The sequence below is a fragment of the Macrobrachium rosenbergii genome, chromosome 32 (genome assembly GCF_040412425.1).
Source record: "Macrobrachium rosenbergii isolate ZJJX-2024 chromosome 32, ASM4041242v1, whole genome shotgun sequence".
NCBI classification, from domain to species: Eukaryota; Metazoa; Arthropoda; class Malacostraca; order Decapoda; family Palaemonidae; genus Macrobrachium; species Macrobrachium rosenbergii.
In genome coordinates, this window is record NC_089772.1 from 13575134 (window position 1) to 13588256 (window position 13123).

General features: G+C 40.2%; 1 long non-coding RNA gene across 1 annotated transcript in view; it reads right to left on the minus strand.

The window, feature by feature from the left end:
• The window catches only part of LOC136855726 (uncharacterized), a 127375-nt gene that overhangs the window by 80299 nt on the left and 33953 nt on the right, over positions 1-13123 (minus strand). The window lies entirely within an intron of this gene.

Sequence of the window (13123 nt, forward strand, 5' to 3'; positions counted from 1 at the left end):
AATGAGGTCAAATAATGTTTAAATTACCGTTGTTTTTTTACGATATTAATTCATTTCGAAAATTACAAAAAAATGAACAAAACCTCTTAGTGAACAAAATCCCCCAGGGGAGTGTAACATTTCGATTCCGAGGCCAGAATCAGCATAAAATACTCATAGATATAAAGCTGTATTCATTTCTTCCCTCACAGAAGACGTCCGCTGCATCTTAAAAGGCGAGCCATTGCAAGAGAGCCTCTGTGTCTGCAAGGCTCCCAAGGGAGATTTACGAGACGAGAGGAAGAGAAACGCCAGAACGACCGCGGTGCACCTCAAGTGGTGCACTGTAGGCATTACTTAATTTTCTTTGCAGCGTGTCTTCGGCCCCTAGCTGCGACCCCTTTCATTCCTTTTACTGCACCTCCTTTCATATTCTCTTTCCTAACAACTGATTCATAATTCATCTGCAAGGTCTCCCTCCAGTTACACCCTTCAAACGCTCTCAATCTCAATTTCCGTTTCAGTCCTGACTGACCTCATAGGTCCCAGCGCTTGGCCTTTGGTTAACTGCTTCATGGTCTTTTACATATTCATTTTCTGTTTAAAACCGATGGCCTTGATGAGCAATATTTATCTCAGCCGTTTATGAAAACGCAAGAGGTGAGTTATCAGACAACTAATTCACAGGAATTAATTCCAGCTCTCTTTAAAATGACCGTTTATTATCTCTCTCCGTCTTCATTCACTGCGAATACCAACCTGCCACAATATGTATTTGAGGTACACGTGTGTAGGAGGCATCGAGTTACCAAGCACTCTCTTCTGGTGAGCTGACGCACAGGACTCTGAAAACTTTCGTTAGTTAAAAAAGTTGACCTGCACGTCATCATGAAGTGGAAAGCATATGGAAACTTTAAAAAAACTAAAACACTTTGAGAATTAGCTCTTAAATCTAACCTGGAGATCCAAGTCGTCATCTAATTGTTCGGTCAAGTATGAAAGTCCTTATACAGAGCTTCGTTAGCCTCAGGGTGGCTTTAATCGCTCGTGCAGACGCATTCCCACCTGCAAGCACTCCCAAGCTACGAGCCGATCATAATAATCAAGCATGCACTTGCATATTCTCCTAAGGCATATGATTACCTGGAAATCTCTGCAAGATTCCGTCGGCAGTTGGGCGCTTTGAAATTCTCCAAGTCAGAGCATTGGGCTAACAGCCCCACCAAAAAATCACTAATGATAACCGCAGGGGTATCACCTTCTCGAACTACCCCTCTTAGGAGGCGTGTGTGTGTGTGTATGTGTGTGTGCGTGTATTTATATATATATATATATATATATATATATATATATATATATATATATATATATATATATATATATATATCTGAATATGTTTGTTCGTAAATCGCTCCTTCTTTGTTCCCCTTAAAAAGAGGGTTAGTATCAGGTATATGTCACCTCCTAGCTTGATTCAACGCTAGTGCTTAGCAAGATATTTTGACATTTTTCATTTTTTTACTCTTTCTTTTTTTAAGTAGAAACAAAAGATTAAGTATTTGAGGCATTCGGGAAAATCTCTCTCTCTCTCTCTCTCTCTCTCTCTCTCTCTCTCTCTCTCTCTCTCTCGACTGCCACTTGGTTTCGAACTGGTCTTCAGTCCGGTGATTGAGTGACTGACTGATTATAGCTACTAAAACTGGCGTCACAACACCTAGGTTACTGACGCCGTAATAAATTAAAAAGGAAAACTAGAAAATAAATAAATATATAACTTCAAAAGCAGTTTCATATGACAAATATCTAAACATATATGTATATATATATACATACATGGATTGTTTTTCTTTATGTGATGATTTAAAACGGTTCACCGGACTGATACTATTGGTGAATACATATGATTACACAGTCCACACACACACACAATACATATATACAAATATATTACACGCGAGTATATGTACTGTATAATCATACCTATCCACATACACTATCAATCCGGTGAACCGTTTTAAATCATCACATAAAGTTAAAGGAAAAAAAAATCCACAGAAAAATCCAGCACACGTCAGCACTGACTCCTCCATTATACCTCCAGTTAGCATCCGACCTTTTCGTTTATTTTCCGCTCTACTTTCCGCCAGGTTGCTGCCAACTGAGTCAAGACCTGGAACCTGGTCAAGATCAAGGTTGCTGAAACTGGCGGTGAGGTCAGCGAAAATTGTAGCTGAGGCGAATGAGCTTCACAGTCTAAGAGACCTTTTATTGGAGTGAATGTAGAATTTAGGCCAAAGGCCACGCACTGGGACCTATGAGATCGTTCAGCGCTGAAACGGAAATTGTCAGTAAAAGGTCTGAAAGTGTGACAGGAAGAAAACCTCAGAGCAGTTCAACTATGAATCAACTGTTAGGAGAGGGTGGAAAGTCAGATGGAAGAAAGAAAATATGAAAAGAGGTACAATAAAAGGAACGTAAGGGGTTGCGGCTAGGGGGCCGAAGGCACGCTGCAAAGAACCTTAAGTAATGCCTACAGTGCACCGCATGAGGTGCACTGACGGCACTAACCCGCTACGGGATAAAAAAAGACCTTTTGCTTCGAGAAGAGACAGAATGATATTCAAGGAGGCCACTCAGCGCCGTAATGAAGAGTAAATAAATATTATTAAGGTGAATGAATGAATGAATTAGTGAAGGAAATGATTAATAAATAAAATGTAGCGGTGTGGTTAATAAATAAAGGCGTGAAGCTTAATGAATGAAGTGATATATTAAAAAAAAAAATTTAATGTCATTAAAAATCTGTATGATGTAATACATCATTTCATTCGGTTTCATTAGTTACCCACGGCGCGCAAAGACTATAAATGACTTGACTCACTATGAAATAAGTGCAGCGGGACTTTAATCCATTTTAATTGCACTAATGCAATCCTATACTAAACATAATTGTGTATTTCATGCTTTCATTGGCTGAAACATCCGGTGATAACAGTTGCCAATCACAAAGCCTCATAGAGAATTGTTGCTCTAGCACGGTAAATTCCAGTTTCACTTCAAATTCCAACTGTTGCTCTACCACGGTAAATTCCAGTTCCACTTCAAATTCCAACTGTTGCTCTACCACGGTAAATTCTAGTTCCACTTCAAATTCCAACTGCTGCTCTACCACGGTAAATTCCAATGCTACTTCAAATTCCAGTTGTTGCTCTACCACGCCAAATTCCAATGCCACTTCAAATTCCAATTGTTGCTCTGCCACTTCAAATTCCAATGCCACTTCAAATTCCAGTTGTTGCTCTACCACGCTAAATTCCAATGCCACTTCAAATTCCAATTGTTGCTCTGCCACTTCAAATTCCAATTGTTGCTCTACCACGCCAAATTCCAATGCTACTTCAAATTCCAGTTGTTGCTCTACCACGCTAAATTCCAATGCCACTTCAAATTCCAGTTGTTGCTCTACCACGCTAAATTCCAATGCCACTTCAAATTCCAATTGTTGCTCTACCACGGTAAATTCCAATGCCTCTTTAAATTCCATCATTCTAAGCAAACCGGAATTTGGGGCAATCGAGGCATCAGACTTGGGGCAGAACCGCCCTGCCGACCTCTTCTGTCGAATTTCGGGAACCAAGGGGACACTCATCATCAACACAAGTCGAGATTTCAGGCGGAAGATTCGATTTGACAGCCACCGGCGGGGTCTCCTAAGCAACGATATGTCGGGTTGCAGATCACCTTCGTTAGGTGAGCGAAAATTCCAGTATCAACGTAGGGATTCCACTCTGGATCCTGATCAATACTCGACTTTCCACGTAGTCATGAGTTAGCACAAGCATCTTGTGTTTGCATGCAGAGTATAGAATTTAGGCCAAGGGCCAAGCACTGGGACCTATGACGTTATTCAGCGGTGAAATCTGGAAATTAACGGTGAAAAGGTTTGCGAGGTGTAACAGGAGGAAAACCTCAAAGCAGTTGCACTATGAATCAATTGTTAGGAGAGGGTGGGAAGGAAGATGGAAGAAAGAGAATATGAAAGGAGTTACAGTAAAAGGAACGAAAGAGGTTGCTTGCAGCTAGGGGCCGAAGGCACGCTGCGGAGAACCTTAAGTAATACCTACAGCGCACCGCATTAGGGACACTGACGGTGCTACCCCCTCCGGGAGCTGGTCAATACTTGCCTTTCCACGTAATTATGAGTTAGCACATCACCTTGTGTTTGCAGGAGCATCCGGCATATTTTTTCGCTGGAAAGTTTTATGTTAGAAAATCTCGCTTCTTTGCAGACAAAGGTCAATCGCCGGCAGTCACGCAGCCGAGCATCGCTAAAGCGCACCAGTCAGTACAAGGTCATAAACCTTGATTCAGCATTCTCATTTCACTGGAGTAACACTTCCTCTTTTATAAGAATTTAATATCCGACCGTTTCAGAAATTGTTTTTTTAATTAGTACTTGATTAACTGAATTTTATGAGAACTAAGCTAATCTACAGCAGTTATAAACGGTAATTAATTAATCATATCAAATGTGCACGCACGCATTGATTCACAGACATACGTACATGCTCTCATTTGTATATACGTATACTGCATATATGTGTGAATTTTATCACATCACCGTGATTCATATACAAGCATTAAGCTACAAATGTCCTTTAATATCCAATTCGCTTTACCTCGGAAATAATATATTTTCATGTATGTTACCCGAAGGGAAATTTTTAGTTGATAATAAGTTCGTCGTCCCGTGGGCTCGAACCACGGAAGAGCAACAACTCAGGACTACAGTGACGCCTTAAACCACAGTGGCAGTGTGGTAGTCCAGAGTTCCTGACTTCCGTGGTTCGAGCCCACGAGACGACGAATTTATTATCAACTAAAAAATTCCCCTTCGGATAACATACATGCAAATATATTATTTCCGAGGCAGAGCGAATTGGATATTAAAGGAAATATGTAGCTTAATGCTTTTTATATATATATATATATATATATATATATATATATATATATATATATATATAAATATATATATATATATATATATATATATAAATATATATATATATATATATATATATATATATATATATATATATATATATATATATATATATATAATAATCAATATTCGGTTTTTCCCATGAACCGACCCTCGTGTGACCTACGAGCGTACAAAGCATTCGCTTGCGAACACGCACAAACAGCGAACCAAGCGGACTGGCAACGACTCGCGCTAACATACAAACAAACACCCACATACACACAAATCGCGTACGCATGTACGCAGAAAATGCCCTTACTGAGTTCCCGCCGAAGTGCCACAGCGCCAGATAACAGAGGGGAGACTGCGCCACTTGACTCTTGACCTATGTGAAGTCCGCGTATAGAAATATCAAGCAATTACGCTCAACTAAAGTGAGAGCTGGCCAAGGTGCTTTACGCTCCGCTGGCGTCGTCGGCAGCAGGATCGGCCTGGTGACGGGACTGACGGCGGAAGGGTGGACGGAAGGGGCCTTTAAACATAATGTGAGTAAGGAAGTAAGACGGTTTAAAGGGAAACACAGAAAGCTTAAGAGATCCCACTCACTTATTAAAAAAAATAAATCAATAAATTAACAACAAATTAACAATTGGGTGGAAACAGAGAGCAAAATGGCCCAGCTAAAGTTTAACGGAATTGAACTGAACATGGAGTTTAAGCCAAAAGCCAAGCACTGGGACCTATGAGGTCATTCAGCGCTGAAACGGAAATTGACAGTAAAAGGTTTGGAAGGAGTAACCGCAAGAAAACCTCGAACCAGTTGCACTAAAAATCACCTGTCAGGAGAGGGTGGAAAGGAAGATGGAAGAAAGAGAATATGACAGGAGGTACAGTAAAAGGAACGAAAGGGTTTGCAACTAGGGGCCATGGAGGGCACGCTGCAAAGAACTTCAAGTAATGCCTACAGTGCACCGTATGAGATGCACTGACGGCACTAACCCCTCTCCGGTGGTTAAGGTTTAATAAGATATATCACTGTACGAAAAAATTTCTGAAAAGACATAAGTCCTATAATGACTCAGACGAAAGTTTCTTCGGCGCAATCGAGTTTTCTGTACAGGCGCTACAGCATATAATCAAGGCCACCAAAAACTGATCTTTCGGTGGTCTCGGAATAATGCTGTATGAGCCGCGGCTCATGAAACTTTAACCACGGCCCGGTGGTGGCCTGTCCTATTTCGTTGCCAGAAGCACGGTTATGGCTCACTACTGAGGAGGTTAAAGGGCTGCAATTTGGTATGTTTGATGACTGGAAGGTGGATGACCAACATGCCGATTTGCAGCCCTCTAGCCTCAGTAGTTTTTAAGATCAGGGAGCTGACAAAAAAGTGCGGACGGACAAAAAAACCCGGCACAATAGTTTTCTCCTACAGAAAACTAAGTTGGTAAAATGACTCCCTACATATTTGTTACGATAGCTACGTCCTCGGGGAGCAAGTAAACTCAAATCATTTATCGTCATACTCTTTTCACGTAAAAAAAATTATTTTGAATAATTCGCTAGATTCATGAATTAACAGCCTCCAGGGACGTGGTATTTCCCTTGAAATTACACTTGATGCTCTGTCATAATAACATTTCGAGGTGAAATCTCGACAGTGTCTGCTTCACTCCCACGTTTAATAGAATGCTTCTCGCCCTAATGGTTGCTGTAAAGGTTACAATGGAACTGAGAGAATTATGAAATATTAAATGTCGCTGGAATATTTTTATTTGACTATTTTTCCTTTTACTTTTTTATACTCTACTGTACATCATTCAGTGAGGAAAATGAACTTCCCAAAAAGCAAAGATTATTTAGCTCCTAGAGAGCAAGTCAGCAGGAAAATCCCGACCTATCGAGGCGGTTTTTATTTATTGCTTTCAAAGATTGACATCATAATTTCATTTTCCGTTTGTGTTGCGTTTGCCGCTCAACAAAAAACTATCGACGAACAATGGCTGCTATTCTTGTCTTTCGTTGACTATTCATCCGCATCTTTTTCGAAAGCTATTTATCTCCCATTGTTTGAGTTTGATATGTTAATGACGTGGAGCCGTGTTGCAACAGAGAGCCGGCGTCGGCGTGGCAAAGCGTCTAACAGCCTTCGTATATGCGCGTCGGCGTCAATCCTCCAGAATCTCGTTTATGCAACACCGACGCCGCCAGAAAGTGAAGGACTAGACTCGGCTGAAAGTAACTATGGGCTCATGCCCTTTACTTGACTCATTTACGATCTGTTTCTACCCCCTTCTAACTCCCTTTCTCGAAGAGAGAAAAGGTGAACGGGTCATTCACCTAAAGCAGATACTACATCTGACTAGTAGCGCCCTCCCTTCCTCCTTCCCTTTTGACACTTTTCTCATTTTTTTTTTTTTACCAATTCCTGCGTCACTTTTTCCCCTGCTTTTTATTATGTCTCCCTCATTCCCTTATTTCCATCTCTCTCTCTCTCTCTCTCTCTCTCTCTCTCTCTCTCTCTCTCTTGTCTCCTTTCCCCTCGGCGAACAATCGCTCGAGGAATCGCATTTTTCGAGACGCCACACATTCCCTGGTAACATCTTATGAGTTTGGCGTTTTGGTTCAGACGTCTGCGTAACCGGGTGGCACTCAGTAGGCTTGTTAATCAACTGCTGGCGTATCCATCACGTTGAAAGATTGCTGTTTACAAGGCAAGTGTTTCCTGCTCACACACACACACACACACATCATATGAGTATATACCAGTAAAATCTGTATGTACAAAAAATTGTAGGTTATGTGAATATACCACTGTACTTGTGATTATGCGAACGCTTTTATACATTCGCATGAGCACGAAGGAAAAACAATTAGAGAGAGAGAGAGAGAGAGAGAGAGAGAGAGAGAGAGAGAGAGAGAGAGAGAGAAACTTTTGAATGATTTCACTCCATCAGGGGTAAAAATTATTACCTCGTCGAAGCTCTCCCGTTTAGATGGTAGGACAATTATGCTTTTTGACGGAGCAATGAACACTCACGTCTCGTGTTTTCTCCTCTCTCTCTCTCTCTCTCTCTCTCTCTCTCTCTCTCTCTCTCTCTCTCTCTCTCTCTCTCTCTCTCTCTCTCCTAGAATTGAACATAGGAGAGGATGGAAAGCAAGATGGAAGAAAGATAACATGAACGAAGGTACAGTAAAAGGAATGAAAGGGGTTGCAACTAGGGGCCAAAGGGAAGCTACAAAGAACCTTCAGATAACTATAGGGGTGGGTCACAGCTTGTGATGTTCATACAGTGTAAATGTAAATTCCGCAATGAGCCACGAAAACGGGATTCCTTAACACACAGTACGAAACAGAATGGCTGGCGAGAGTAGAATTTTGTTTAGTCTTCCTGGCTCTACTGCAGAGAACGCTTTATGTTTGGTTAAAAAGTGCTAATATATTGTCAAAGCTGTAGAAAAGACCTGATTCCCGTCACACATTCACGTAGATTTCTCTCACAAAATATTTCTGAATATTCCAAAAGCTTCGTTCAGCGCCAGAGCTGTTCAGTATGCATCATTTTGTAGAGTTAAAATTCATATATTTTCAATGAAACTGAATAAGGAGCTTACAGGCATAATTTATTTATATGCAACAAAATAAATATATCACTCCTGTAACATAAAATAAATATATTAATATATTATTCCAGAATGAATTTTTTGTTTTGACAGGAGAAAATTGTTTGTTTTCAAAGGTCAGGGCAATCGAATGTTGAGCTACGTTGCAATGAATGACACTGCGAAAGTTGATCGCCTGGGAGAAAATAAATGAATACCTTAAGGCTCCTTCACTTTTCATTACTTGAACTGACAAAGGCGACTTGTAAAAGAAATAAGAATTCCTATTAGCTTGCAAGGCTTCATTGCGGAAAGAATGAAGAAGATGGGCGAAGAAATAATTACATAATTCTGGAAGAGCAAAAAAATACGTAGGTGAGAAAAATACATGAAATACAGCAGAAATATAATGAATTTTGTCAGAAAAATATTTAATCTTAACGTTGCGCCAGCAAAAGAAATACTCTAGTTTTTTCTTATATATTTCTATATATAATAAAACCTCGAAATTAAATCCAATGGTTTAGATAGGAAGGTTTGTTAGAAAAGGATTACAGCATGATATTCTCATCTTCTAAGAGCACTTCCTCATGTCATTGGGATAATTTTCTGGTGCAGGAGATCATTTTAAAATCATTTATTACCATTAGGTACGAACCATAAATGACCTAGCGAGTGAGGGCGCGTCTGTGAGTGCACGCATGCCTGTGAATTTATTTGTGACCTCAGCTGGGCATAAAGAGAGAATGGGAGAGAATAGTGTATCTCTATTTCTTTGCTCATTTGCATTCTTTTGTGCTCGTATACTCTAGGTCTTTATCGAGCCTTGTGCGTGATCCCAAAAGACACACACTCTCTCTCTCTTTCTCTCTCTCTCTCTCTCTCTCTCTCTCTCTCTCTCTCTCTCTCTCTCTCTCTCTCTCTCTCTCTCTCTATGTGAACCTGAAACTACAGCTCGTAATGCTGTTACCTAGTATCGTTTATTAGAATTTGTAAACAGTAACAGTGAGGAAGAGTTTAAAAGTTTAAGTGTTTGAGACATCCTGATCCTTGTAACTCCCTGTAACAATACGGATCTCTCTCTCTCTCTCTCTCTCTCTCTCTCTCTGTCTGTCTAATACAGATAAAGTGCCAGTGGCAGATTTCGTTCAGAAAAGTCGTACCTTTTCATTCAGAATGGTCTTAGAATGCTCTCAAACTCTGGGAGATCTTTCCATCTCACTGAGTAAAACAGCGTCTATACTTTCAGTTATAGTCCAATATGAGTTTTATGAACGACACTGCAAATAGTTAAATAAAGCAACATTAAACCATATTCCTAAAAACGAACGTAATATTTTAAACTGTCTTCACCTTCTACAGAAAAGTTTTGATGTCAAAAACAGGTCCCGAGGCCATTTGATCGCTCTTCGTGGGAAGCTGCCGTGATGAAGAACTTCGCGACTTGCAAGCTACTGAAAGAATTGTGATAGATGGCAAAAAAACTCATAGCTTAATTAGCAGATGCAAGCGATAGCTTGCATTCGCAAGTTCCCATATCAGTACCATACCCATGCCTGTATCATACCCATACCATATCTGCATCATACCCATACCCATATCTGTACAATACCCATACCCATATCTGTATCATACCCATACCCATGTCTGTACCATACCCATACCTATACCCAATCCATACCATACCCATATCTGTATCATACCCATACCGACTAGGAGCCTGTTCCGTTCACCCATACCATACCCACACCCATACCCATACCTACTAATGTGCAGAAGACTTTCTGAGCAAAGAAAGCCGCAGTTGGGGAAATCTCAGTTGACCAGAAGGTGATAACAAACTGGTCCTGGTAGTGGGCCCCTATCATGGGATGACTTTATGTCGGGAATCCTTCCATCCTACGGCGCGCAGCTGCAGCCAGAAATTAAACCTGAAGGATTACAGAAGCACACTAATGGTGATTGGCACAGCTCCCTCCTCTTTTTCCCTTTGTTTCTGATGACAATGATAACAAATACTACCTAAATCCTTTCCCTTAAAAACGTAACATACTGATGTTTGCCGAGACTCCTCAGCAATCCTTCCTCTGTCACTCAGGATCGTGGCCGACGAACGAAAGGGAGTTCAGGATATTTTTTGCCCGTCGAAGGATACTTGAAATTCGAGACATCAGAAAAGTTGTAGCCTTGGTAGCAGGCTGCATCGTAATGAGGATAGAGAGAGAGAGAGAGAGAGAGAGAGAGAGAGAGAGAGAGAGAGAGAGAGAGAGAGTTGCGACTGCAGCATCTGGATGATCAAACATCTATGACCAGTGGAGCAGTTCTTCCTGCCAAGTAAACATTATTTTTTTTTTTTCCAGGTCCAACGATGGAAATATTTCTGAGCCAAATCTTGGTTATGAGAAAAGCCTTCGTAACACTGATGAAAAAGGCTGCCAGAATATTTTTAAGGTTTCTTGATAACTTGGATCAAAGGATGTTTATGCTTGCTATTCAGCTGATGAAAATTGAATATAGTGTTTAGAACAAAGGCCAAGCACTGGAACCTATGAGGTCATTCAGCGCTGAAAAGGAAATTGACTATAAAAGGTTTGACAGGTGTAACAGGAGGAAAACCTCAAAGCAGTTGCACTATGAATCAATTGTTAGGAGAGGGTTAAGGAAAGTAAGATGGAAGAAAGAGAATATGAAAGGAGGTACAGTCAAAGGAATGAAAGGGGTTGCAGCTAGGGGCCTAAGGAAGGCACGCTGCAAAGAACCTTAAGTAATGCCTACAGTGCACCGCATGAGGTGCACTGACGGCACTTCCCCCCTACGGGGGATTACTATTCAGAACAGACTTTAAAGCTTGAAATTATTTGAGTGTACACACATTATTTATTTGTGGTTTTCTTGTCTAGCTCAAATATGTTCATAATTGCAATTTAATACTGCTGTAGCCCAGGCAAAATATTGCGTGAAGATTATTCTCAAAACACTATTTAGACAACTGTAAATCATTTCAGAACAAAACAACAAAACTGATCTTAATCGTAAGAGGGCTCTTCATACATTTATTTGTTCTAGATTACAGAAAATCACGGTTTTTTCAGTTTTCTGTAGAAGAAAACTATTGTGCCAGCTTTGTCTGTCCGTCCGCACTTTTTTCTGCTCGCACTTTTCTGTCCGCCCTCAGATCTTAAAAACTACTGAGGCTAGAGGGCTGCAAATTGGTATGTTGATCATCCACCCTCCAATCATCAAACATACTAAACAGCAGCCCTCTCGCCTCAGTAATTTTTATTTTATTTAAGGTTAAAGTTAGCCATAATCGTGCTTCTGGCAACGATATGGGGTAGGCCACCACCGGCCCGTTGTTAAAGTTTCATGGGCCGTGGCTCATACAGCATTGTACCGAGACCACCGAAAGCTAGATCTATTTTCGGTGGCCTTGATTATACGCTGTAGCGGCTGTACAGAAAACTGCCAAAAACACCTTTTAATAAATGAATTAAAATCAAGCAGTTTCTAAGGAACACAGAGTCTTGTTCATATGACTTGCTACTGAGGAAAGGCCGTGCTGCCATAAGGCTTACCTAACAGAAACAGAGTTTGTATGACGTCATTGTCAGAGCATTCAGCAATACAAAAAAAAAAAAGTAAAGAATGAGCCTAAGTTTCTTCGGCGCAATCAAGTTTTCTGTACAGCCGCTACAGCATATAGTCAAGGCCACCGAAAATAGATCTATGTTTCGGTGGTCTCGGTATAAAGCTGTATGAGCCGCGGCCCATGAAACTGTAACCACGGCCCGTTGGTGGCATATCCCACATCGTTTCCAGAAGCACAATTATGGCTAACTTTAACCTTAAATAAAATCAAAACTACTGAGGCTAAAGGGCTGCAATTTGGTATGTTTGATGATTGGAGAGTGGATGATCAACATACCAATTTGCAGCCCTCTAGCCTCAGTAGTTTTTAAGATCTGAGGGCGGGCAGCAAAAGTGCGGACGAACACGCAAAGCCGGCACTGTAGTTTTCTTTTCAGAAAACTAAAAAGATCGTCAGCATTTTACGCCATTCCCAGCTAATTAATTACGTTAATTGACTCCATCGGAAGTTCGTAAAACTTCACGCCTAGATTAGATTTTACTTTTGAAACTGGGTCTGACTTGTTATTAAGTTCTGCTCGACGTAAAAGATAAAACAGAATCGGTTTTGTTTTTTTTTGCGTTTGAAATGGTGGTAACTTCGATACTTCGATAATATCTTCAGAACTTCGCGGAATATTTAAGTATATTACTGGATATTTTCCATAACGACAGTGTGACTGCTAAATAAAAATTGAAATCATTGATTATTATTTATAATATATATATATATGCATGTAATAATTAAGTATATTACTGCATATTTTCCATAACGACAGTGTGACTGTTAAATAAATATTGAAATCATTGATTATTATTTATATATATATATATATATATATATATATATATATATATATATATATATGCATGTAATTTATATAATATACATGTATGTATAACTGAATCACGAAAATATGGAAGAACGT